A 24,723-nucleotide genomic window follows, 5' to 3' on the forward strand; every position below is an offset into this window, starting at 1 on the left:
TTATGAATACTTGACCCTGGACTAGGAAATAGTATGTGACAAAAATCCCAAGCAATGACCTATCCTTTATAGAAAATGAGACTGAGAATGATTATAACTCCTGACTACTATTAGCATATCACCTCTTTTTCAGTTTTACCACTTATAAGGGTGGTAAAGCACTGCCACCAATGGAATATATACAGAGACCTAATTAAATTAAAAGCATAGCATAAATATAACTATTAGAGTATAGTATGATTTCTCTCTCTGTTCTTATGAAATTGAAGTCTTTTTCCAAGGTGATACTTTTACAATATTTGCAAACATCTGTGGGAAAACAATTAAAAAAACAAATAATTTCAAATTCAAGATCAGGCCCATTCTGCACCAAACAAAAAGCTACAGTGCCCTAAGGAAGGGCAGTCAGTGATTTACTTCCATTAGTCCCTGGGGAAAGACTAAGAAATCTAGTAGTTTCAGAGCACTTACCATGAGAAAAAGTGCAGTAATTATCTGGAGAACAGGTAGCTCTTTTTCTCACGGTCTCTCAGCCCACAACACCTACCAAAAGAGCATGACCATGCTATTTTCATTTGCTGCACAGAAGCAGGGAGAACAGTTGTCACCAAGCTTCTAGCGTAGAGGAAACAACAGCTCTACCCTCCCAGTCTCCAGACACACCAGTCTGCAGCCAAGCCTGCACCAACAAAACTCAACTTTATCCAACATCGTCCACTTTACGCTCCCTTAGCAAAAGACAGATTGAAGCTAATTCCAACTCTAACCCGCTCCTAGCGCAACACAAATCAGAATTTGCTTTACTGTTTTGATTTAGCTTTAAGCATACACTGACATACCAAAGGATCAAACAGTATTAGTTGGATATTTTTGATCTTGTGTTTTAATTTCTTAGTAACAGCTTCTAGCAAATCACAGAATCCCAGAATGGCCAAGGTTGGAAGGGACCTCTGGAGATCATCTAGTCCAACCCCCCCCTGCTCAAGCAGGGTCCTCTACAGCACGTTGCCCAGGATGGCGTCCAGGCAGGCTCCGAATGTCTCTAGGGAAGGAGACTCCACCACCTCTCTGGGCAACCTGTTCCAATGCTCTCTCACCCTCACAGTCAAGAAGTTTTGCCTCACGTTCAGATGGACCTTCCTGTGGTTCAGTTTGTGCCCGTTGCCTCTTGTCCTGTCGCTGGGCACCATGGAGAACAGACTGGCTCCACCCTCTCGACACCCTCCCTTCAGATACTTGTACATGTTGATGAGATCGCCTCTTAGTCTTCTCTTCTCCAGGCTGAACAGGCCCAGCTCCCTCAGCCTTCCTTCCTAGGAGAGGTGCTCCAGTCCCCTCCTCATCTTTGTAGCCCTCCGCTGGACGCGCTCCAGGAGCTCCACGTCTCTCTTGGACTGGGGAGCCCAGAAGTGGACACGGGACTCCAGGGGAGGCCTCCCCAGGGCTGAGCAGAGGGGCAGGATCACCTCTGCCTCATGCAGCCCAGGATCCCATTGGCCTTCTTGGCCACAAGGGCACACTGCTGCCTCACGCTTCACTTGCTGTCCACCAGCACTCCCAGGTCCTTCTCGGCAGAGCTGCTTTCCAGCAGGTCGACCCCCAGCCTGTCCTGGTGCCTGGGGTTCTTCCTGCCTAGGTGCAGGACCCTGCGCTTGCCTTTGCTGAACTTCAGGAGGTTCCTCTCTGCCCAACTCTCCAGCCTGTCCAGGTGCTGCTGAAGGGCAGCACAGCCCTCTGGTGTGTCAGCCCCTCCTCCCAGTTTAGTATCATCAGCAAACTTGCTCTGGGTGCACCCTGTCCCTTCCTCCAGGTCATTGATGAATGCGTTGAACAAGACTGGAGCCAGGACTGACCCCTGGGGGGACACCGCTAGCTACAGGCCTCCAACTAGACTCTGCACCACTGACCACAACCCTCTGAGCTCGGCCATCCAGCCAGTTCTCAATCCACTGGGGCCATGATTAGCTTGGTTTATGGAGAGAAAGTTTTAGGGCTTTATTTCCTGGAATAAATCTGATCTTTGCCATACATATTGATTTGCAGTGCCTCTGGTATCACTGAAAGCGTATCGAATAGTAAATATGATGTACTATGCGTATAGAGTATTTCAGGTGCTGCTGAAGGGCAGCACAGCCCTCTGGTGTGTCAGCCCCTCCTCCCAGTTTAGTATCATCAGCAAACTTGCTCTGGGTGCACCCTGTCCCTTCCTCCAGGTCACTGAAGTCATCTAACTGTTCATTGTGTATTTATTTTTTTAAGAAAAAAAGGGTGCATAGCATACAAGTTACATAAAATGTTAGAGATGATGGAGCAACAAATAATCATCAGTTCAAAATTTACATAGAATATCAATATTTAACCTCCTCATGAGAGGCATTTCAGTCATCAGAAATAGGTAGCAAAATCCTAAGGAGAGTCTCATTCTCATCAGTACTCATGCTGAAGGAAGCGCTCACAATTATACCTCTCACATCTGGATGTCATCCACACTTCTGTATTAACCTATTCACCTCTGTGTTTCAGGTTTTGACAGCCAAGAAAACACTTTACCTAGTGCAGCTAACAGTCATCTGCATTAGGACACACTCAAAGCAGATGAGTATTTCAGTGAACGGAAATGGAAGAGTATACAAGCGTAAAGATTTGTATTAAAAAAACGTATTTAGATTTTCTCTCATAGGAGAGAGATGCTATATAGCAAAAAGAAGAATGAAAACTACTTTAAACATCAGTAAATCAGAGCATATATACATTTTTCAAGTAGGAAAAACACATCACCAAATTTGAATGCTGAATCTTTTTGCAGCTCTGGAGTAAAGAGTGGGAACGCTCATATCTTTCCTCGTTATCTGACTTGCTTTAGGATTCATTGTGGGCATGGGAAAGGAAATGGTTGATGTCTCTTGAAGATATGGAAGAGCTATCTATCTATGGCAGCCTTGTCTGGAGGAAGGTCACTTCCTCTTTATTCACTGTCTATCCTATTGGGGCCTTAGTCCAGTTTGGCAGGGGCAAATCTGACAAGTACCAGTGATGCTTATTGTGAAACGTCACACTTTCCGAGGTGCAAAAAGCTGATTCTGCACAATCTTATGGAACCTTCTATTTTGCTGCAGGGAAAGGCCAAAAGCAAAAGCACACACACAAACCTAAAAATACAAGACCATTGGTTTTTGAAATGAAGATGAATTAACAAAGAAAAAAAAACTGTATACATTTCAGGAGTGCTATGCATATTTAAGGCTTCCACTTGCCTCCAGTGGCTAAATACAATTTAGATACGGTTTAATATGCGAGTAAAATTAGATGTACTTTAATACATAAGTAGTATTTTGTTCATGCAGGTTTCTATATATGAAAAGTATTCACAGATAAGACATCAGTCAAGACTAGCAATAATTCTGACTTTGAAATTCCCCCTTTTTTTAAATAGTTTTAATCTTTGCCAGTTTCTTAGGATTGATAAGCGTATATTGTGCTTTTAGTTTTTGTACAACTTGGGTCAAATCCACGCAAGCCTCTACGTAACAGCTCAAGAGGCTCTCAAAGCTCCTCTGCAGTTCTGTGCATTTCTCCATAATCATTCTCCATAATCTCCGTCAATCTCCATAATCAATGTCCACAATCAATCTAGCAACCAGTAATGAGTGCAGATCCACGACATCCCTATCCATTTGTAGAAGAGTAGCAAATACTAATTTACAAACATTGGCACAACCAGCATGCACATACGCACAGCAGCTTAGCCAGGCCACATCAGGACCATTTGCTGTGCCCCATACAAACCCAGTGCGGCACCTTACTCCTTAGAGCAACAGGGAGGGTGGGAGGTTTGGGACTCTCTAGGATACCCCACTCTCCTCTACTCTGCATGGATATAAGCAGTGATCTAGCCTATATTTAACAAATACAAAATGAAATCCCACAGAATGCCACCAGCTTGATTCTGCAACCCACCACCTGCTTAACACACACAGTATTTATCAGATTTTTACAGGCTGATAAACCACTGTCACTCAATTAGCAGTTGTGCCTAATGGTATCATCTTACTTCAAGGCAGTATTGCTAACTGGCCAATTAAGGATGTCTATTAACAGCTTTAGACAAAAACACAAGCTTGCTTATAAATAAGAAGAGCTTGTTAACAGAGTCGTTTTAGGGACATCTCAATGGCTAATTGTTATCACACTTCAATCTGAAGTTTCTGAAGAGCTGCCTATTAAACACTTTCACTGACAAGTTATTGCTTGGATAACATAATCGTGTTTACCCTGCACAATGTTTATACTGAAGAGGATAGTACATTGAAAAGCTTATATTATCCTCAGTCAAGAATAATGACAACAATAAAAACTTCTGCGGGACTTGAATCAATCTTATTGTTATAGTTTAGTGTGGTGAAACCCTTGAATAATGAAAATCAAGAGAGATATTTATTTTTCTGGCCTGTACCAATACTATGCGTATTACTGAGTGTGTAGTACTGTCTTTACAGAGAATTTATGCCATTTACAGCTGCTGCCTATACTAGTGGAAATGCGCAAACACACCATTAGCCAGGACTGCATTATCTGGACACAGAAATTCAGGGCAGATCCCAGGTACTTTCCCGAGAGAGTGCTGTACGCTGTTCTAAATAGTTACAGATTGGGGTACAGCAGGAAGCGGCTTGGTGCACTAGGAAGGTCAGCAGATTTGTTTAGGGGGTACGAGTTTTGTGGAAGTGCTTGTTGCCATTGCTTACGCTCTCCCAGGCACGTGACAAGGAGACAGCAAGGAGACTGACTATCCCATTGAGTACGGGTTCATATTAAATACGTTCTTCAGGCAAAAACAAGGAAGCTAAAGAACACTACACACCATTCAAGACAATGGTTAAGAAAAGAAACCGAACAGTTAAGGTCTGTATGATTAATTGCTCTACTTATCAAATTAGATAAGCTCTCAGTCATTTTTCTATGTTTCAAAACTCCAGTAAGCACCAGCAGAATAGCAGAAACGCTCCCAATACCACCACACCCAAGAGGAGACTACTGAAAAATCTTACGCATTATATGGAAAAGCCCTTCCAATCCAGAATGAGGAATAAAGTATATAAAACAAAGCAAAAACCTGGAAATAGAGACTTTGGGATTAAAAGCTCTGGTAGATGTTAAACTTTTGCTCTTGCATTAACTCTTATTCCACAGAAGCCAGCAGTTAAGTGTAATACATAATCCATCAAAGGCTTGTCCTTGGCCACGATCTACAGAGATGCACATAAACCTTCCCGCTAGCTGCTCGTGACCCTGCAAAACAAACTATTCCCACGTGTATGCGTGCTTAGTAAGAAGCTAATGAATATCCTAGCAGTAAATATTTTTATTAGGGGACCAACAGTACACTTACGAACATGAACGGACTCTCTCGCGATTAATATGAAGAAACTTAACTGAACACGCCTATTGATTACCTTGATAGTTTACTGAGTGAGATTTTCAATGGCTGACTGAACTTAAGTAAACTAGGAAAAAAGATTAAAAGATGCTGTTCCTTACAATCTTGGCCTCTCCTCTGACATCTCTAATCATATCAGCTAGGGAAAGCTGTTTACCAGCTTCTGGTTTCAGAGATGGAAGTCACTGACTAGCACAGATATCCTTTAGCATGCAAGGGAGAACTTATTATACAGGAAAATAAAAACAAGAAGGGGATCATATGAGTATTCAAGCTACTTCTAGTAAAATGTAAGAAAAAAGTAATAAATTAAAAAAATATTTATCAGTAAACTCAGAAATACATATTTTCTATCTAATGGGTCAAAAAAGTACAGGACATAGCTGAAAACCATTTGATAAATGTGAGGCTTAATTCCAAGAGATAATTCATTATTTCTATTATGAATTTATCATTTCTTCTATGAATACAACATGAAAAAATCTAATATTTGGAGAAGGCGTGGAAGAGAAGGAAAGCATACTGCTTGGGAGGAACATAGGGACTTATTTTGTCTATAAAAATATTTCATAAACTCATTTTGTAACCAAGTTATTTTGAGAAGAGAAGTGTCAAAGCCTTGGCAGCCATGGAGAATTACTTAGCATAGATAAAGAGCCTGAAGACATGGAGCTCATACAAAACAGGAATTGCTGGATCCCAAGTCGGGCCTTTCGTGTTACTGTTTGCCTTTCCCTGCAACTTGAGGGTCAGTCACAAATCAGGATGCCACTGCAGGACTTAAACTACCAAAATGGCTCTATCTTACACTGCAATTTTGAACAAACCCACTGAAATTTTGAGATCATTATCAGATAGACATACAGATATTGTACAAAACTGGAAATTTTTCACTTGTTCAGTGGAAAAGATATGAAGACTAAAGTCATTTCAGTGTGTTTATGATAATTTCAAATAACAGACTGACAAAATAACGTAGCATCCCCTGAAATGATACTGCGTATAACTAAGCAAGATCAAGTAAGGCTTACCATGAACATCACACACAGCGTGCCACAATCTTCTGCCACAGCATGCAAACCCTAAATAAAAATAAAAATACTTTCAATATTTGGAAATATAAATTATAAGCAGATACAGTGAATCTAAAAATTACAAAAAATAGTCTGACTATTTAAAAGCTTCCAGCTTCATTTATATCCAAATAGTTTTATTGTACAATAAAATTAATCTTTTCTCTTCCATATTCCCTTCTTGCAGTAGGTTTTTTTTTTTTTGTTTTTAAGATTCACTTTCAAGCTAATGCAAACTCCAGTACAACTGAAGTGTTAAAATTTGCTAATTCAAAAAAAAAATTAATAAATAGTAAAAACTATTAAACTCGTTGTCATTTATAATTATCCTGTAGTAACATTGAGGACTATAAACACTAAAAGAAACAGATAACCTTGGTTTTCCTTAGGATCGAATGTTGAAGGGAAAAAGGTCCAGTAAATAAATATACGCATGAGTCAGAGTATATTAAAAAGAGTTAACTCATAGCGACTTTTGGAGGAGATGAAAATAAATATCTAAGAATTACATCAAGGCAAACATAGATATCTCTTTGCTTCACGAATTTAACTACAAGATTACTAAATTTTCCACAAAATCTATTTAAAAGCCTTCTAGAGATGATTTTAAGTAAACAGAGACAAAATACTAAGGGCGTATTAATACTCATCAAGAAATACCTTGACCAGCATACAGTCTTGTCAAACATACTGTCTTACCATTAGTCAAATAACTGTTTCACTAGGTTATGAGATTTATGCAAAGTTACATAGCAATGGCAGCCTTGTAAGAGTTTCAAAATAAATACTTTCGATATCAATTCCTCTTTCAGCTTTCCAAAGCGCTCTTAGAAGGCAACAAAGCAATACACAGATGGAATAAATATTATGCTATCAACAGCCAAAAGCAATTGGCTTGAATCTGTTAGTTGCACTGTGAATACTGTGCATCTGTTCAGGTAGGAAATTGAAAAGGATGACGCATCTTCCCTCAGATTCAGGGCTAATTTAGGTAGGCAACACGTAATTAATGAAATTGAAATCTGGCTGAGAAACAAGGCTAACACACTTGTTATAGACGCCATGGAATCTAATTCCTACAAGCAATCAAAACAGCTTTCCTGCATCCCACGCGAGAGGAAATACTTGCAGTAGTTCAGCAAACACCTTGCTCCGCTACCTGGGCTATCACCATCACTTTCTCACTTTTTTTTCCCCTCAGATTTCTCTCATTATGGAAATATATGAGAACTGCTGAAAACTAGAGCTGTAAAATTTTGAATTGTGCGCGCACTGCTGGAGCTGGGAATGAGCGGACCCTCATCCCCACAAACACGCAGTGCAATCCGTGCATCAGATGCCGTTTGAAGCAATTTGGAGATAACTCCAAGAATAAAACTAACTGCAAAGCAGGGAGCATATCACCAGGAAAAAAAAAAAAAAAAACTAAAAGCAACAAAGCACAGCAAGTCTAAACAACTTCTACAGCAGAGAGGTGATAAGGACATAAAGCAAGTTAAATGAACAGGAAGGGGAAATACCACCTCAGGACTCAAAGCAGCACAGGCGCAAACATTACATTGACAGGAGTATTTAACTCTGTTTTGCCTACACAACAGTCCCAGGGCTAACAATTTTGAGACTCTGGGTGAAAGAAGTGCTTTTTGGCCTACGGCATAGGTATGTCATTAATCCTCTCCTGCCTCCATTTGCCTCATCAGTAAAATATTTACACCTTTGTGAGACTGGTTTTGAGTACAAGTCCAGAAGATACCAGAGAAGCGCTCAAATACTAGGACAATAAAGTCAAATGAACGTATAATCAGTCTTCTCTACGTTATTTCTCTGACTCTGGAGAGACTCAACATTTTCAGCCTGGGAAAGAGAAAAAAACCATAGCCCGAGGTTATAACGCTACAAGTCACAGAATAATCAATGCAAGCTTTAAAACGCATTGGTGCTGTGATCAAGGCTTTCCTCTGGCATTCCCAGCATTCTGGAAAATTATAGCTGCTAAAAGATACTGCATATTGCTGTAAAACTCCCTGTAAAAGAGCCTCATCTGAGAAAGCCAGTCACTCGTGAAACAAATTAGTTTCATAGAAAATTTATTGTTAAATAAAAAACTTTGTACTTCATTTGTTTCCTTAAATGGCTTAAATCCTTGCTAGAGTAGAAATTCAGAATGCCTGCAGTCATCCATTTTCTGTAGTTGGCTGAAAACATGAATAACGATACGGAAATTGATAACCAAAGAATTTGCTAGGGAGAAAAAAAGCCTACTGATTTTAAGAATGTTTTTGATGAGAGAAAGGTTTAATCTTCACAAGTCAAACCGAAGACTGAACGAAAAAGAAATTAAATGCGACTTCCTATTTATTCAATATTTTAAAAATTTGGAAGAGTCATGAATTGCAAAGCTGAAGTGGTAATGGCAGACTTCTCAGCAACAAACCAGTTCCTTATGAGGAAGGGAATAGCTTCTCTTTAGGATATTACAGCACAAGAGAAATTTGATTACATTTTAAAGATTTCTTCTAGAAGGAAGAAAGCTGGATTCTTTTCAACTTAGAGCAGACCGAAATAAGATGATCACCTGTGGCTGAATGTCTTCAGGAGATGCACGTTTTTAATAGTTACTCCTCTCTCTATTTTGCATTGCATCAGCAGCTTTACAATGCAAGTACTGGCTGTGACAATCCATTCCAGCCTACCAAGAGACCTCAGACACTGAACCCACCCCGGGTGTTCCTGCAGAGTTGGGATAACCCAACTCTGCTCCGTGTAAATGACATAAGAGCAGAACTACAGTGGCTCCCAGTTTAATGAGCTAATTTGAGAGCAATTAGAGACAGGTTATAGAGACTCAGAGACTAATTATATTAGTTGCAGAGTTAACATATGCCAGTGAAACCTATGAAGTTTTGCATCATCCCTTTTTATGAGAAACTGCACATTTGCTGTGCATGCTTGTTCATCCACTGTAGCACGTTCAGCCCTAACCTCATCTCAATACATCGCATTTCTACTACACTGCCTGTTTTTTTTTGTTTTTAAACACTGGCAAATGCTCAGGAAAACAAAGGTGGCATGTAACTACTTTATGTCCTTTAAATTTACTTTTAATGTTGCAGTTTGACACATTTCTGAACTTAATTTCGGAGTACTGCTAAAGTTGTACGCACTCACCCATTAGTCTATTGCAATTTATGAATAGCACTCAATAGGTTTATTTTTAGTAAGTGTACCTCACTCACGTGTTTTGTCGTCACGCATATAGATCAATAATTGCCACGCTGCATTCTTCAATAACTATTCCCGCAACATTCTTTAATAACTATTTAAACTGTTGTGCGCTTCAAGCAACATACAATTACTCCAACAATTAAAAGGAGCTCTTTGCACTTGTAGTATTTTCCACTGCTAAGTAGGTGCACCTTTGCCATCTGAAAGTTAAGATTTACCATTATCTCCTTTATTTGACTTACTCCTCTGCAACCAATGGAGAAAAGTATGTACATATAGTTCACATAAGATAGCCTAAGTGTTATTTGCAAAGCCCATAATGAGATTCTTATGCTAATCAACAAATCCATGAGGATCAGGCTGAAAAAAATATTATTCGTCATTATGTATTTAGATCAATATATAGAATGATACTGGTAAAAACAAAATCATTAGACAGATGACATCGGTATTTCGTATGATACTGAAAAAGCTACAGTCAAAATTTATACTGTAGCTTAGACAAAGTTGACTATTTTTCAATTTACAGCAAATTCCAATGTTATGTTTGTTGTATGTCATTAAATATCTTTCCACATTATTTTTAAATTGCCTAGAACAGTGCTGATGCTGTACAATAAGTAATAGCATCTCTTAAGATGATCAAAATATATTGAATTTGTTAAGGTTATCCTAGATGCAGGTTTTGAATCAAGCACAGTGTTTCCATTAATATAAAAGAAGGCAGAGCACTGGATGAAGCAAGGGTAAAAAGAGAGAGAGACAGACAGACAGATATACGAGGACTATATGTCATCATATATATGAGACCATAAGACGACTGCCTCTGGGAAGACAGACACCCTGCTGACCAGTTTTTTCATCCCCTGCTGCGGAGGAGACATCAGAAGCCCTTTCCCTTTTGCTCTTGCATCTGAGGTCAAACTTTACTAATGTTCGAATACTGAAACTTAAAATCAGGTAAATGGTAAAGCAGCACATCATTTTTCTGAACCAGATGCTCTAGCACAGTATATAAAGTAGTATATAAAAAGTTTTATTATGTTTTATTATATATTTAGTAAATAAAGCAGCAGGGCTGCAGTATTAGCAAAAATTGCACAACAAACTGCATTCTGCCATTCAAGTTGATGCTGAAATGAAGTCATGGGACCTGGAAGCCAGGGATGACCAACAGAAAAGACGAACCACACCAGTACTTGGAAAATAGATTACCACGGGAGGAAGAGAACCACTCCTCCTCTTTTTAAAAAAATAAAATGGTTGCTGTGTGTGGGGGGGGTTTCACAGTGATATAAACTCTACTATACTTTCAATTTTTCCATAAATGCAGTATTATTCCAAGTTTAACTTACAACATGAAATGCATCCCATCCCTCTCATAATTCCCCATGATTTCAGTATAAGTAATTATAGCATTACAAAACAAAACTGACAGCCTATGTGTTAGCTCAATATGTCAAGACGACAGGCAGCAAAGCCTCTCAGGGGCTGTGGTGCACCTACTGTCATCTCTCATCAGGTGACAAATTGAAAAAGTCGCAAGTGCCAAGTTCCCTTGTTCTATTACACGAGTCAAGGGGGCTGTTCTGAAGAGGTTGTTCTGTCTCTCGGATGACATTTAGGTAGAAACGAGAGTTGGAAATGCTGCACAAAAGCAGTCCTATATGCTTCCAAACCGGAAAACGAGGTACTTCCATGACTGACATTAAAATCAAGGTGAAACTAGGCACCTTACGTTGCTCTTTAAGCTAGAAAAGGGTTATTGGCACCGAACAGCAAACGCTGCTTTCTGCACTTAGTCACAGAAGTTGCCTCTGTCAAAACATGCATTTGTTAAAATAGTCCCACTGGCTTTACTTAGAGATCAGAGATCACTGACGCCCTCGGAGTTCCTTCATTTCGTCAGTGGCCTAAGCTGTTAGGAACGAGAAGACAGCAGAGTTACCATCAACATATCCCTGTACAATGTCAAAAGCACATCTAGAAGCCACTATGCCTTAGTGGTACGTTGCGATCAAGACTTCATGATATACTGCGAGCTTATTTGGGGATATTTTGTCAACAAAAGCGTTATTCTAGCAGTGGGGGAGGGACAGATAGGAGGAGCTGGTTTTTTCCCCCCCTCTTTATATTCTTTATAGTGTCATAAATCCAAACCCTATATTTCAGAAGATTCAAGGTGATGTCTCACCTTCATTCGTCTCACCATTATTCATCCCAAGAGGTCAAACTACTGTTCTGAAAATTTTTTCCGGTGATAAGAACCTTTCGTAGCTTAGAAGACATAGTGCCATCTTTCCCACAGGCATATTAAAACAGAATATTTAGAAAATACACTTTTCCGTGATAAACAACTGTACTAAATGGAATCAGATTTGTAGCAGAACTCAAATTATTTCAAAGAAAATAAAAAATTTTGGCTCAGGTTGGCAAACTCCTTCACCGTTAAGATTTCCCAGCACTTCATAAACCGGACTTATTACCAATTCCTTTAATTAATTTGGCTCTCTGGTTCTCGAAGAGTTTCCAGGTAATGACAACAGCTATGTGGTATTATAGAGTTTTACAGCTGTATTCTACATAGATGCTAGATTTCTTTCTCCCAAAGATCAATTCAGTGATCCAATAAAATGTCTAGGCAATTGAGGATGCACAGCATGCTATAAAAATTAATTTAAAAAGCAAAGAGATTCACCTTTTACGAAGCTCCAAAAATGTACCTTGAGTCTGAAAAATTAAAATACTCCTTTATTAGAAAAAGTATGTTTTCTTATTTCTGAAAACACAAGGACTAACAAGAAGTTGCTTTTTAGGCAGTCCCTGCTAGAAACCGCACGTTTCTTAGGCACGTAAGGGTTCGTGGCTCCTTGTTAGCGTGCCCGTGCGCTGGGGGGGCATTCTGCCGAGTAACAGCACAGTGCACCAACTTCCGCACGGCTAACTGCAAATAAAAAGCAAATCAGATGGGGGATACGCACACTGCAAGCTACTACAATCTATTTCTGCTGTAAGGAGTCCTTACGCTATGACAGCATGGACGCATCCACACCACATGTCTCTTCATGCGAAATTAAGCCAGCTGTCAACAATGTGCCAACAGAAGAAGGGGAAAAAAAAAAAAAGAATTTGTAAACATTTGGGGGAAAAAAAAAAGATATGACCACAGGCTACTATGGCTACAAATAAGGTAGATACACATGCAGCAGGCACTTAAATTCCACACGAAGTACAAGAACACGCGTTTGCTGGGAACTGTGTTACGCAAGAGCAATGCCCCTAAGCGTTCTGCATGACAGCAGAAACTGCCAGCAGGGAATAAGCAAAAACACAAAGCAAGCCACCTGATTTAATATAAAGTACAAGTTATTCACTTATCTCAACAAACAGGTTTAATGAACGCAGCCACTCAACAGCTATTTTCTTCAAGCAGACACTTAGAAACATAAAACCTGCTGGCTGTGGGAAAAGAGCAGTCCATCTACGTCCCTGAGTAGTCTTAAACTCATCAGCCAGAAACAGATCTATTACTGCTGACCCTGTGGATAAGTCGCACTTTTTTCCTTCTGGTTTACAGTTTGACAGCTTTCTACATAATACACATATATCCTGGCAAAGTCCAAATACCCTTTCCAGTGTAGCTATTAACCAATATATATTTCTCCATATTATCTTTTTGTACAACTTATCATTGGTACTGGTGAGCTTTACTTCCCTAATTACAATCAACTGCTTTCCTTAGATTTGGCCTCCTCCTTTCCTTTCTACTTTCTTAATATATGTAAACATAAAGTAGGAATATTCAAAGCCATCTAAGAAAGTTAGATATCCATTTCTGATTAGAAATCTCTGCAGCAGCTCTGAGAACCTCAATCTCTCCTGTGATTTTGCTAAAAGAAAAAAATCCACATAACTGGTCTAGGAATTATTGAAATTTCTGTTGTATGAATATTTTTCTTAATTTATTCATGAAGAAATATTTTTAAAGATCAGTTCAGTTACAGAGGATTTAACACAATTATTACGTAACTAGTTCAACAGCTTCCCCCACTACGTACTTTTCTCTGCATGTAATTGTTGCTGAAATTATTCCTAAGGCAATAGCTGGATATCAAAAGTTTAATTTCAGACAGTGCGACAGATGACATATCTTCTTCCTATGTAAGTGCTCCCCCCCTTAATGCTATTCTGGTCTGCACAGAATATAGATGACCGACTTGGAGGTGGGGGGAGAAAAAGAATTATGAAGTATTTCCATAACCATCTAGACACATGTATTTTTTCAATGCTTTTCATTAAAATTATGTCCAAAAACCCATATTTGAGAGAGAGTTAATACAAGGGATAAAAAAGTTACCCTCTCCAAATGATGCTGATTAAAGCAAATTTCAGAGTTTCAAAGATTTGCTTAGCAATACGTCACTCATCTTCTCCCAAGGAAAACAGTAAGTATTTAGAACTTATGCCAGCCACATTTAGTGTAAATACATTTATGATACTACAGAAAAAAGCATGCTGCCAAACTGCTACACAGGTACAGAAAGGAGTAATTTCTGCCATCTCCTTTTAGTATAAAGGACTTCACTAAGTTTAACACTGCACTTCAGTGCGTGCTTAAATGCTGACCTTGGGCATATCACAAAGGCTCACACTAACCTAAGCCTGCATGTAAGAAAGATGAACCAACCTTAATATTAAACCAAACTGTTATGCAAGACTTTTTAACTTTTTCAGTAATGCTAGGAAAACAGGTTTAATCTACAGCTCTGCGTGCTGCCATACCAGATGTTCACAAGGACAGCAGCATATTCTGACTGCACCATGGGATGGCTATGTTATTAGTGAACTTTTACCATGCCACTAATTTTTGAAATTTGAAAGGAAAACAAGATTTTTCTTTTTTGTGCTTCCTGCTGTTTTTTTTTTTTTTTTTGCCCCGAATATTGTTAGGGAAGAGTCTCTGCTCTTACACATAAGAAATAACAATTTCATTCCATTTCAGTGCATCTCTCCCAAGCATTAGAGAAAATTTTACATACGCTTTACGTTAACCCTCAAAAGAACAAGGACTGTCACTCTGTTTTGGTTTAGTTCTGCTGGGCGGTGGGGTATGCATCCCAAAGCATAACGGTCATATCCATCGCCAAAGCTTGCCAAGAGATTACCTGCAGCTTAGTTAAAGACCTTTTCATTGGAAAGAGCTACACAACACTCATAATACAGCAGTTTGCCAGACACATACATCTGATCTGTAAGCATCTTATTGCAATTTTAAAATTGAGAAGCATCCCTACCAAACCCAAATGCCACACCCCATTGCTTTAATACACCTACTTTTGACTCATGAACATTGTTTGAGGGAGGAGGCACAAGAGCACGTCCACTTGGCACAGTGCAGTACCATGGAAAGATCCTAGCTTGAATTCTAATAATGTATAATAATAAGGTAGCTTTCAATTCTTTGTTGAATGATTTTGAATCCTTCTTGTTTAAGGAGGAGGAAAAAAAAAAAAAATCCTTTCCTTGAAAGGAGGGGGTATTGTTCGCCCAGCACACTCAGTTGAGAGTTCTGGCCTGAAGTTTTAAAGTGGACATACATTTAACAAGGAAGTGATAAATATTACAGGAAAAGCCTATGAGGAAGGGAGAAGGAGCAGTCTGTTCCTCTCTTTCGGATTTCCATCACCTTGAACAACAATTAGAGAGCTCCCAATAGTATTAAGATTTAACCACCTATCTTAACCTTTTATTTTAGCTGTTTAAAAATATATTTTACATACATATATAAAAATATGTTTGAAAAAGAATATATCATAATATATGTAAAAATATCAAAATATTTTTAAAGAAAGGATTCCAGAGTTTTGACAGTTCTCTTGATCTTTTTGATCAGAAATACCAGTGCAGATAAAAGGAAATAATCTTGATGGATCATCTCTATCCCCAACTAGAAACAAAGTACTTAGATGTTATACTCTATTCAGTTCTTCCTCCTTCCCTTTTCCGTTTTGATGTCACCAACAAAAAGTCTTTGTCAAGGCAGACTGAAAACTGCCTAATAACGTTCCCAAGGGGCACAGGAAGGATTCTCAGATGACTTCTGGTTAGATGCAAAGCAACAATTTTTACAAGATACAGGATCATAATCCTACTGTTTCAGGAAGATTCAAAAATTTGCAGATTAAGGTAATTCTGAATACTTCCTTTGATCTTGCAACTTTTGCAGTTTCTTTATAGCACCAATTTTCTTATTAATAATAATAAACAAGGTGGTTTTGGATGAGGGGAATTAACGATGGGACTAATGACTGCTTGTAAAAATGTTGTGCATTCTTATACTAAGACATTATGCATGGCAAGAAGCATCCTGACAGAGCTAATCTATAAACTAATCTGTTGACTTTTTATGCAAGACATGTTGTGCTTTGCCTCCTATTAATGCCTATGACTCCAGAGCAGCAATCAATTACATTTTCACTGATCCACTAAAAATACAAGAACTATTTTCACGGCACATATAGAAGTACTTCAAGATGAATTCTTCTGATTACAAAGCAGAAGACAGGCCGCTCTATCAATTAAAAAGTAGCAATGAGATGCCAATGAGAATGTTTCTTGTGGTTGCCAGTTAATTTGACTCCTACACTATTCCTGTTGCCTTCTGTAGCTGGACTTTTGAAAGGATGCTTCCAAGAGCTGTTCAGAGGACTGCTGTTTTGTAAATAGTATTTTAAGGTGCCTAGGACTAGTACTTGCAAGCTCTTCATAAAAGAAGTTATTGGAGCCCAACATCGAATAATCTTTTTTGAAACCAAATGATTACAACTTCTCTCCTATTAAAGGCAAAACAGTGAAGCGTGAAAGGAACAAGTATTTTAAAACATTTCTTAACTCCTCAAGATTTCTCCTGCCTAGCTTTCCCCCACACTATTATCATAAAAGGCAACCACTGACAGCTCTTCAGGCTCCAGCAGGAAACCTCCCACACACAGCACCAGAAAAAATTCTGACTTGATAAACTGGCTTCTTCTGGCCAGACCTCCACGTGACATCACACCTCGTCCCACAGCAACACAGTACTGGCAGGATCTCCCTCCGGCGACTCATCAGCCGTCATACCAGGGACTTGATAACTAGCTGTGTTGCTTCCAGACCACTTATATATAACGATCCAGGAGCAGAACAGGCTACTATGCCTTTTATCAAGTCTCTCATATCATCTACTGCCCACCCTGCCCTCAAGATGCTTCATGGCTTCAGTAGGTGTGTTGCCCATGCGTTTAAGAGGCCAAAACTAGGCTGACACTGCACTGCTTCCCCTCAACGGTTGCAAACGCTACACGCAGGACCAAGGAGCACATGCAAACAAAAATACAGTCCACTGGAAGTTACTATATTGGCAAAGTATAACCAAAGATCAGTAAAATAAGTTTACTCCCCAGATAGTAACATAAAGGATGATTATTTTGCTTAGTTACTTGACAATTATCTACCTGAAGATACCCGTTAGTCACCAGTATTTTTGCAACTACTAGAATACATTTCAGCTGCAATTTTCTGTGACAAGGGGTTTTACTAACAGTCATAAATTTTCTAGGTTGAAAAACATGCTTCTTTATGGACTAGAAGTGTTCTTTCATTGACTGTGTTTCAGTGCAGGGAGACAATGCTAACTTAGAGTACCCTCAGTAAAATAAATTGATTGTTCAAGAACATTTCTAAGTACGTGAACAAATACTCAAGGAATTACAGAAGTGGAAAAAATCAGATTGTTTTAAAAGTTATAATTTGCATTGCATTTATCAGTATCACTCTGCTGAAACTGTTTTTTCTCAAGAAAAACATTAAGCCATTTTTAACTATATGACACAGATCTATATAGACACACGTGAATGCAATGAGCTGTCTGATTTTGCACAAATACTTGCAAATTTGGGGACAGTTCATAATTTGAGGCCACAAAAAGGTGATCTCCCCATACTTATTTCACACGGCTTTGTAGTATTATGCAATACTTTGTATTTCCTATTTACTTCAGTTGCAGATGTGAAAGATAATGCCTGCACGTAAGATCTCAGAATCTCAGGCCTCTAAAAAAAAAAAAAAAAAAGTAACACAACTACTAGAAAAGGACGGCCAGATGACTTACCCTGGGTTCACAAAGGGACTCTGCGGCGTAGACAGAATACCCTTTCCTCCACTGCGCCTTAACTATGAGGCGCCCTCTCTCTTCCTGCAGTTGCTTGCCTAACGTCCTTCCTCAAATGGAAGGCAAAGGGCCATACATCTCATCTTTTCCATTACCTGCACTATCTCTATCCCAGGAGCACAGCACACACAACAATCCAAAAGTAAGGTTGAAGACATTATTCCAGGTATAGCCTTTCTTAGCTTCCGAGTATTAATTTTGTAATCTTGTCTGTTTTCTGGAAGTTTTGTGGGGATAATATACTGGAAATGAGATCCAAGGGAAAAACAGCACTGCCTTCATCAAAGATATGTGAAGTTCGATAATGAGTTGCACCAGGGCTCAGACATATTAAATGCAAACGCATGCAAAAATAATATTCATAAAGTGTTTTGCCGGTCTTAAATAACTTCTATTGGTAAAAATGTGTCATTCACAGAAAAAAATAAAAGTGAAGCGTTAAATTGTGAGATTTTGACCCTCATTTGAAATGACCAACATACAGATCCTTGGTGGCTTCAGCATACACAAATATGACCAAGCCAAACGCATAAGAACCTCATGAAGTCACTCACAAAATAGTCAAAGTTTCCCACCAAACAATGATGATTATATGATGAAACTAGATCAAGATTATGCAGATTCCAATGGATGCCAAATATTTAACTCTGCACAATCAGCAACCACATGTCAAATTAATGTAGCTGGAAGGCATTCTACATTATAATTAGTATTCCTTTCAGCAAGTGAGTCAACAAATACAGGTTAGTGAAATATTACAGTTACTCTTCAGCAACTGTTTGCAAAGGTAGAAATGTATCAGGCTTCCAGCTAGCAAAAAACGTAATACCAATGTCCACAAAACAGACTAGAAAAAATTAAAAAATTGCTTAGGATGGTATTACTCATTCGCTAAAAAGTTGCAAGGATAAATAGATATTGGCCTAATTAGTATTCCAGTTGTCCATGGATGGACCTCTCTAGATAAATTATTCAAATCTTCACCCATCACTGCCATCATTTCTTTGGCTAATAAACCACAAAAACATCTCTGCTTTTAGGTGCTTCTAAGTACATACAACGCGCAACACAAGCAATGTTCTTTTTATAATCTTGTTTTATCTACTGCTTGAGCAAAAAATGGAATTTTCAGACATCTACAGCAGTACCACAAAAGCCACTTTTCCTCCTCCTAGTAAAGGGTTGTAAAAAATCTCAATAGCTACTTTTTCAAGCAGCAAATGCTCCAACACCACTGAAAACTACAACCTACAACTACAAAGCAAACATACTACCTTTACTGCCACCAAAAGACAACAGCTCTTGCTTCCTTTAATACTACAGAAAGTGCAGGTGGCAGAAAGTGACAATGAATCACAACTAAGCGTTCCCAGTAGCTCAGCTCGTTGCTCTAAACGGTTCATTTTTTTCCTAGATATTACACTATGCTTTGCATCCTTTAAAAAAAAAAAAAAAGCAGATGGGAGGTAATACTCATAATACCTTAACCTGAAATTACAGTAAGAGAGGCCTGCTGCATAAGAGGTGAACCCAAACCGAAGTTCTTTTGTTTGACAGAGGTAACTGCCTCATTAGAAAAATCTCTTCTCAGAAGATTTCTACCCTGACTTGAGGGGAAGAAAACGCTCAAATAAACTCTGTTTGAGGGGAAAAAAAATGCTCAAATAAACTCTGTTTAGAGGAATCAATAGACTAGACTTTGAGTACTTGAAATAGATACTAGAATTCTTTAAAGCTTTCCCATAATTAGTTTGAAATTGCTTTAGCAAAGTCCTAACCATCCCGCACGTTCTTCAACACCTTCACTGTATTCACTGTTAACAGAGATGAGCAAAACTGAATGAACGTCAGACTTCAATACTATGCTGTTCTTCTCAAATACTTCATTTTACTTCCTGCATAGTAACTTTCATTACAGTGGAAATCTGAGTAACCGAGCCACCGGGCAAAGCACTTGATAAACACAAAAACAAAGGCAGCCCCCACTACCAGGGAACAGAGGATAAAAGCAGATGCAGAAATACACAGATATCATAAAACAACATTTTATAGCAGGATCAGCAGATGAGACAGTGCAGGAGCAGCATGATCAAGAAATTAAATTTTTGCACATGCTGCAGAAAAAATTTTGAAAAAAGATTTTATCCACAAATTTCAAATATGCCTACAATTTTTCATAGACTATCACAGGACGAGAAGCAATGCTGTATACTTCTTGGGCAAGATGTTCCCTTTGTACCTGTGAACATTTTGTGTGATGAAATTTAAGATGAACTAAAAAAAATTAAATACCTTGTCTGAAACAAGCCACTATGATTAACTTAGCCTCTATCATAGTGACAAGCCACCACACTCACTGAACTGTTCTCTACATACTATTGAAAGATAATTAGTTCAATTTTAGAGAGGAAAATGAACTGGAACTCCTTTTACATACTTCTGTCTTGAGATTACACCTTTTTTTTTTTCCCCTCTCCTCTCTAAAATTTCCACCATTACACCATTCTATTTTTTCCTATAACTCCATTCTAATCTACATCTAATAACCAGGAAATATCTGCATGCACCATGCTTAGCTACGACTAGTTTTACAGATTACAACCTGCCCAAAAGCAGCACACTCTTAGTAAATCTTGCTTCCATGGACATGCCATACATTTATACAACATTCTAGAGTCATGATTTTCCCAGAACCCAAGAGAAAAATCAAAGTTCAGGAGTACCTAATTAGGCTACGTGCTTTGCCTGTAGCCCTTCAGCAGCTGAGTTACAGGGACCAGAGAAACCACACTTGCCTGCGATGTTTTTTCCCTCCTCATTTCTTTCCCTTTGTGTTCCATTTTTCTTAAAAACAGCATAGATGTGGACTTCAACAGTGGAGTTTAAGCAAAAGGTTTTGTCTTCAAGAAGAAAAAGGCTTGGCAAACAAAATGAAAAATAAAGTTGAAATAAATAACTTGATTTATCTGTATTTGGTTTTAAGGGATTTTTTTTTCCTCCAAAAAAGTAGTGCAAAAACGTTTAAGTCTTTTAAAAGAAAACGTACAAAACATCATGGTAAATGGTAACAAGAGTCATAACATTTTTAATCATAGCAGGCTTTTATAATTAAATTTTCTTTCAACAGGCAAAAAAAAAAAACTTACCTTCAAAGAGCATTCTCTATGTTGCTTCATATGCCAAAGCCTCAAAGAAATACTCTATACGCATAGTACATCATATTTACTATTCGATACGCTTTCAGTGATACCAGAGGCACTGCAAATCAATATGTATGGCAAAGATCAGATTTATTCCAGGAAATAAAGCCCTAAAACTTTCTCTCCATAAACCAAGCTAATCATGGCCCCGGTGGATTGAGAACTGGCTGGATGGCCGAGCTCAGAGGGTTGTGGTCAGTGGTGCAGAGTCTAGTTGGAGGCCTGTAGCTAGCGGTGTCCCCCCAGGGGTCAGTCCTGGCTCCAGTCTTGTTCAACGCATTCATCAATGACCTGGAGGAAGGGACAGGGTGCACCCAGAGCAAGTTTGCTGATGATACTAAACTGGGAGGAGGGGCTGACACACCAGAGGGCTGTGCTGCCCTTCAGCAGCACCTGGACAGGCTGGAGAGTTGGGCAGAGAGGAACCTCCTGAAGTTCAGCAAAGGCAAGCGCAGGGTCCTGCACCTAGGCAGGAAGAACCCCAGGCACCAGGACAGGCTGGGGGTCGACCTGCTGGAAAGCAGCTCTGCCGAGAAGGACCTGGGAGTGCTGGTGGACAGCAAGTGAAGCGTGAGGCAGCAGTGTGCCCTTGTGGCCAAGAAGGCCAATGGGATCCTGGGCTGCATGAGGCAGAGGTGATCCTGCCCCTCTGCTCAGCCCTGGGGAGGCCTCCCCTGGAGTCCCGTGTCCACTTCTGGGCTCCCCAGTCCAAGAGAGACGTGGAGCTCCTGGAGCGCGTCCAGCGGAGGGCTACAAAGATGAGGAGGGGACTGGAGCACCTCTCCTAGGAAGGAAGGCTGAGGGAGCTGGGCCTGTTCAGCCTGGAGAAGAGAAGACTAAGAGGCGATCTCATCAACATGTACAAGTATCTGAAGGGAGGGTGTCGAGAGGGTGGAGCCAGTCTGTTCTCCATGGTGCCCAGCGACAGGACAAGAGGCAACGGGCACAAACTGAACCACAGGAAGGTCCATCTGAACGTGAGGCAAAACTTCTTGACTGTGAGGGTGAGAGAGCATTGGAACAGGTTGCCCAGAGAGGTGGTGGAGTCTCCTTCCCTAGAGACATTCGGAGCCTGCCTGGACGCCATCCTGGGCAACGTGCTGTAGAGGACCCTGCTTGAGCAGGGGGGGGTTGGACTAGATGATCTCCAGAGGTCCCTTCCAACCTTGGCCATTCTGGGATTCTGTGATTTAGCCATCGTACTTAAAGATTAAATTAAGACAGAGTTGGATTACTTTCCTATTGAGGACAAATAGCTCATACATCCAGAAAACACACCAATGGCAGCTTATGGAGCCAGAGGGTTAACAAGGAGACAGGCACGCTCATGCAAAGGCATTTTTCTTCAGGGCAACTTACTGCAAGCCAAAACATCAGACAAGTCACCAGAGTCCTAAGTAATAAAGCCTTCCATATTGTGAAGAGAGGATGTTCCATATCTCAGATTTAGAAGTCTCACTTAATATTCCTATACTCCTTATTTATTTTACTTGCACATTTACCCAAGTAATGGATTGTTTTCTCTTACTGTGATGTAGTTTGAAGCTTTTTCCTTTAAAGACTAAAAGGCAAACAAGATTTTCAAATATCTCTTTTCAAAGTCCAGATGTCCATGACAGATCATAAAGGCTAATTTTTGGAGGAGAGGGGGGAAAAAAAAGGTTTTTTGTTTTTTTTTCTAAAGCCAGATTATTTTTAAGTGTCTCTGACCATCTGAAACGAGTAGCCAGTTTTACAGTACCCTTGAGTCTTCATCTTCTCTTTAATTGCCTCTGTTCCCTGCAGATTAACAACATGAAGAGCTTTCAGAGATTTTCAAAATGATCCATAGCTATTAAAGCCAAATAGAAAATACATATATTGTTGTCATATCCTATAGTCAGGATCCTGTTGCAAAGGAATATTCCATGTGAAATGGACTTTACCTTCTGTAAGGGAAAATACGGTTACTTCCTCTATTTAAATGAAAATTGCTCTAATACAACCCATGTATGTACTTATCATTTGTGCAGTCCAAGAAAGGCTTCCTTTCCAGAGGACTTTCCTGTAGCATTTGAAAGTATTTTTTTAATCTTCCATTACTCTGTTCAGAGCTAGTTTTTTTTTAAAAAAACATTTTGAAACACGAGAACTGGCTGGAAAAATAACAATCTAAGCAAATCAAGTTTTTTGACCCCAGCTTAACACGAGGCATTTTAGGTGAACAGAGGATGAAATCCTTTCAGTTGAATAGCAGTACATCATCTATGTGGGAAGCATTTTCCCCAGCACCTGCAGTTTATCACAGGTACTGCTCCAGTCACAGAGATCATCAAAACAAATAGTCTGATTCTCCCAGACGCATACATTCAGGATAAGAAACTAACAGCATTACTAGCATTTATCATGCTAAGGCATCAAAAATTTAACATTGTATATGAGGATAGAGCAGCGAACTGTTTTCACATGAATAATTTATTATCATATAGGATTTAGATCAACACCCTTCAGCTTCATGAACTGTTTCACTCAGATTACTGTACTTTCATTTCACAGAAAAGAGGTTTAAAACAAAGCCCTAGAACAAAGAACAGACGAGGTGGCAGCAGGGAAGTGCAGAGCAGATGCGAGTTCCCCACGTGCTTTGCACCCACCTGTGAGCCAGATATTCAGCAGTGCTTAGCACCACCAGGAAGCCAGCAAGTTTGCAAAAGTCCCACTGCCAATAACGGCAGTTGCCAGATAATCAGCACGTTTACCAGTCTTGCCTCTCACTGCAGCACCTAAGAGAAATTCATAAGGCAGTGGAGGAGAGGGCTGAAGGAAGAAATCCCACTGGGTTACTAATATTCATTCATACCAGTGGACAGCCAGTCAAAAACAAAAAGCAAACAAACAACCAACACAGAACAAACCCCACCACCATCTGCGCTGTTCCGTATTTCTTCTTAGGCACTCCCTGCCCTCAAAGAGGCAAACCAGCCCTATATTGTTTGCACATCCTAGAGACAGAGCGAAATAGCGAAAGCTTATAGGAAAGGTAGCTGAACAGTAAAGGGGAAATGGCAAAATTGAACGCTATTTTAAATAATCCAGTCTGAATATTGTTAAAATCTTCTTTCAGCTTTACAATCGCTTGCAATTTTTTGTTCTTTTCAATGGCAATTTGCATGTCTCACTGAAGCTTAATAAAAATTGTAGTGTTTCGTCAACATAAATTATTTAAAAAGCTGCTATTTCTTACTCAGTAAGACTTGTTTATAGTAACTCTAATACGTCTCATCTGTGCAAATCGTACTGAGCCTACGCAGAACTCATTGCAGGGTCAGAACCCAATTACTTTCCTTTGGAGCCTTCAATACAAATGGAAAGTTCAATTTAACTCACGCTCCAACCGTGGAAACAAGTAAAATAAACCGCAGATCCCAAGACCTTACGAATAACAGTAAGAAAGTTTCCATTTTAATCTCCAATTATGCATTTAAAGTTATTATCTGACTTTGGCTTCCTCAGAAAAACAAAGGAAAAGTGGGAAGCAAAAGGGAAAACAAAAGGAAAAAGAAATCAGTTTTGTCTTTTAAAACCTTAAATGCTCTATTA

General features: G+C 39.3%; 1 protein-coding gene across 3 annotated transcripts in view; it reads right to left on the bottom strand.

Moving 5' to 3' along the window:
- The window catches only part of ATP2B2 (ATPase plasma membrane Ca2+ transporting 2), a 430,065-nt gene that overhangs the window by 311,004 nt on the left and 94,338 nt on the right, over positions 1-24,723 (bottom strand). Inside the window, exon 2 of one of the 3 annotated variants that reach the window (XM_068906742.1) lies at positions 6,469-6,519. The exons of the other annotated variants lie outside the window; for them this stretch is intronic. The gene's annotated coding sequence lies outside the window, so the exon portion shown is untranslated. The remainder of the gene's footprint in view (positions 1-6,468; positions 6,520-24,723) is intronic. 3 annotated transcript variants of the gene reach the window in all.

The sequence above is a fragment of the Struthio camelus genome, chromosome 14 (assembly GCF_040807025.1).
Source record: "Struthio camelus isolate bStrCam1 chromosome 14, bStrCam1.hap1, whole genome shotgun sequence".
NCBI classification, from domain to species: domain Eukaryota; kingdom Metazoa; phylum Chordata; class Aves; order Struthioniformes; family Struthionidae; genus Struthio; species Struthio camelus.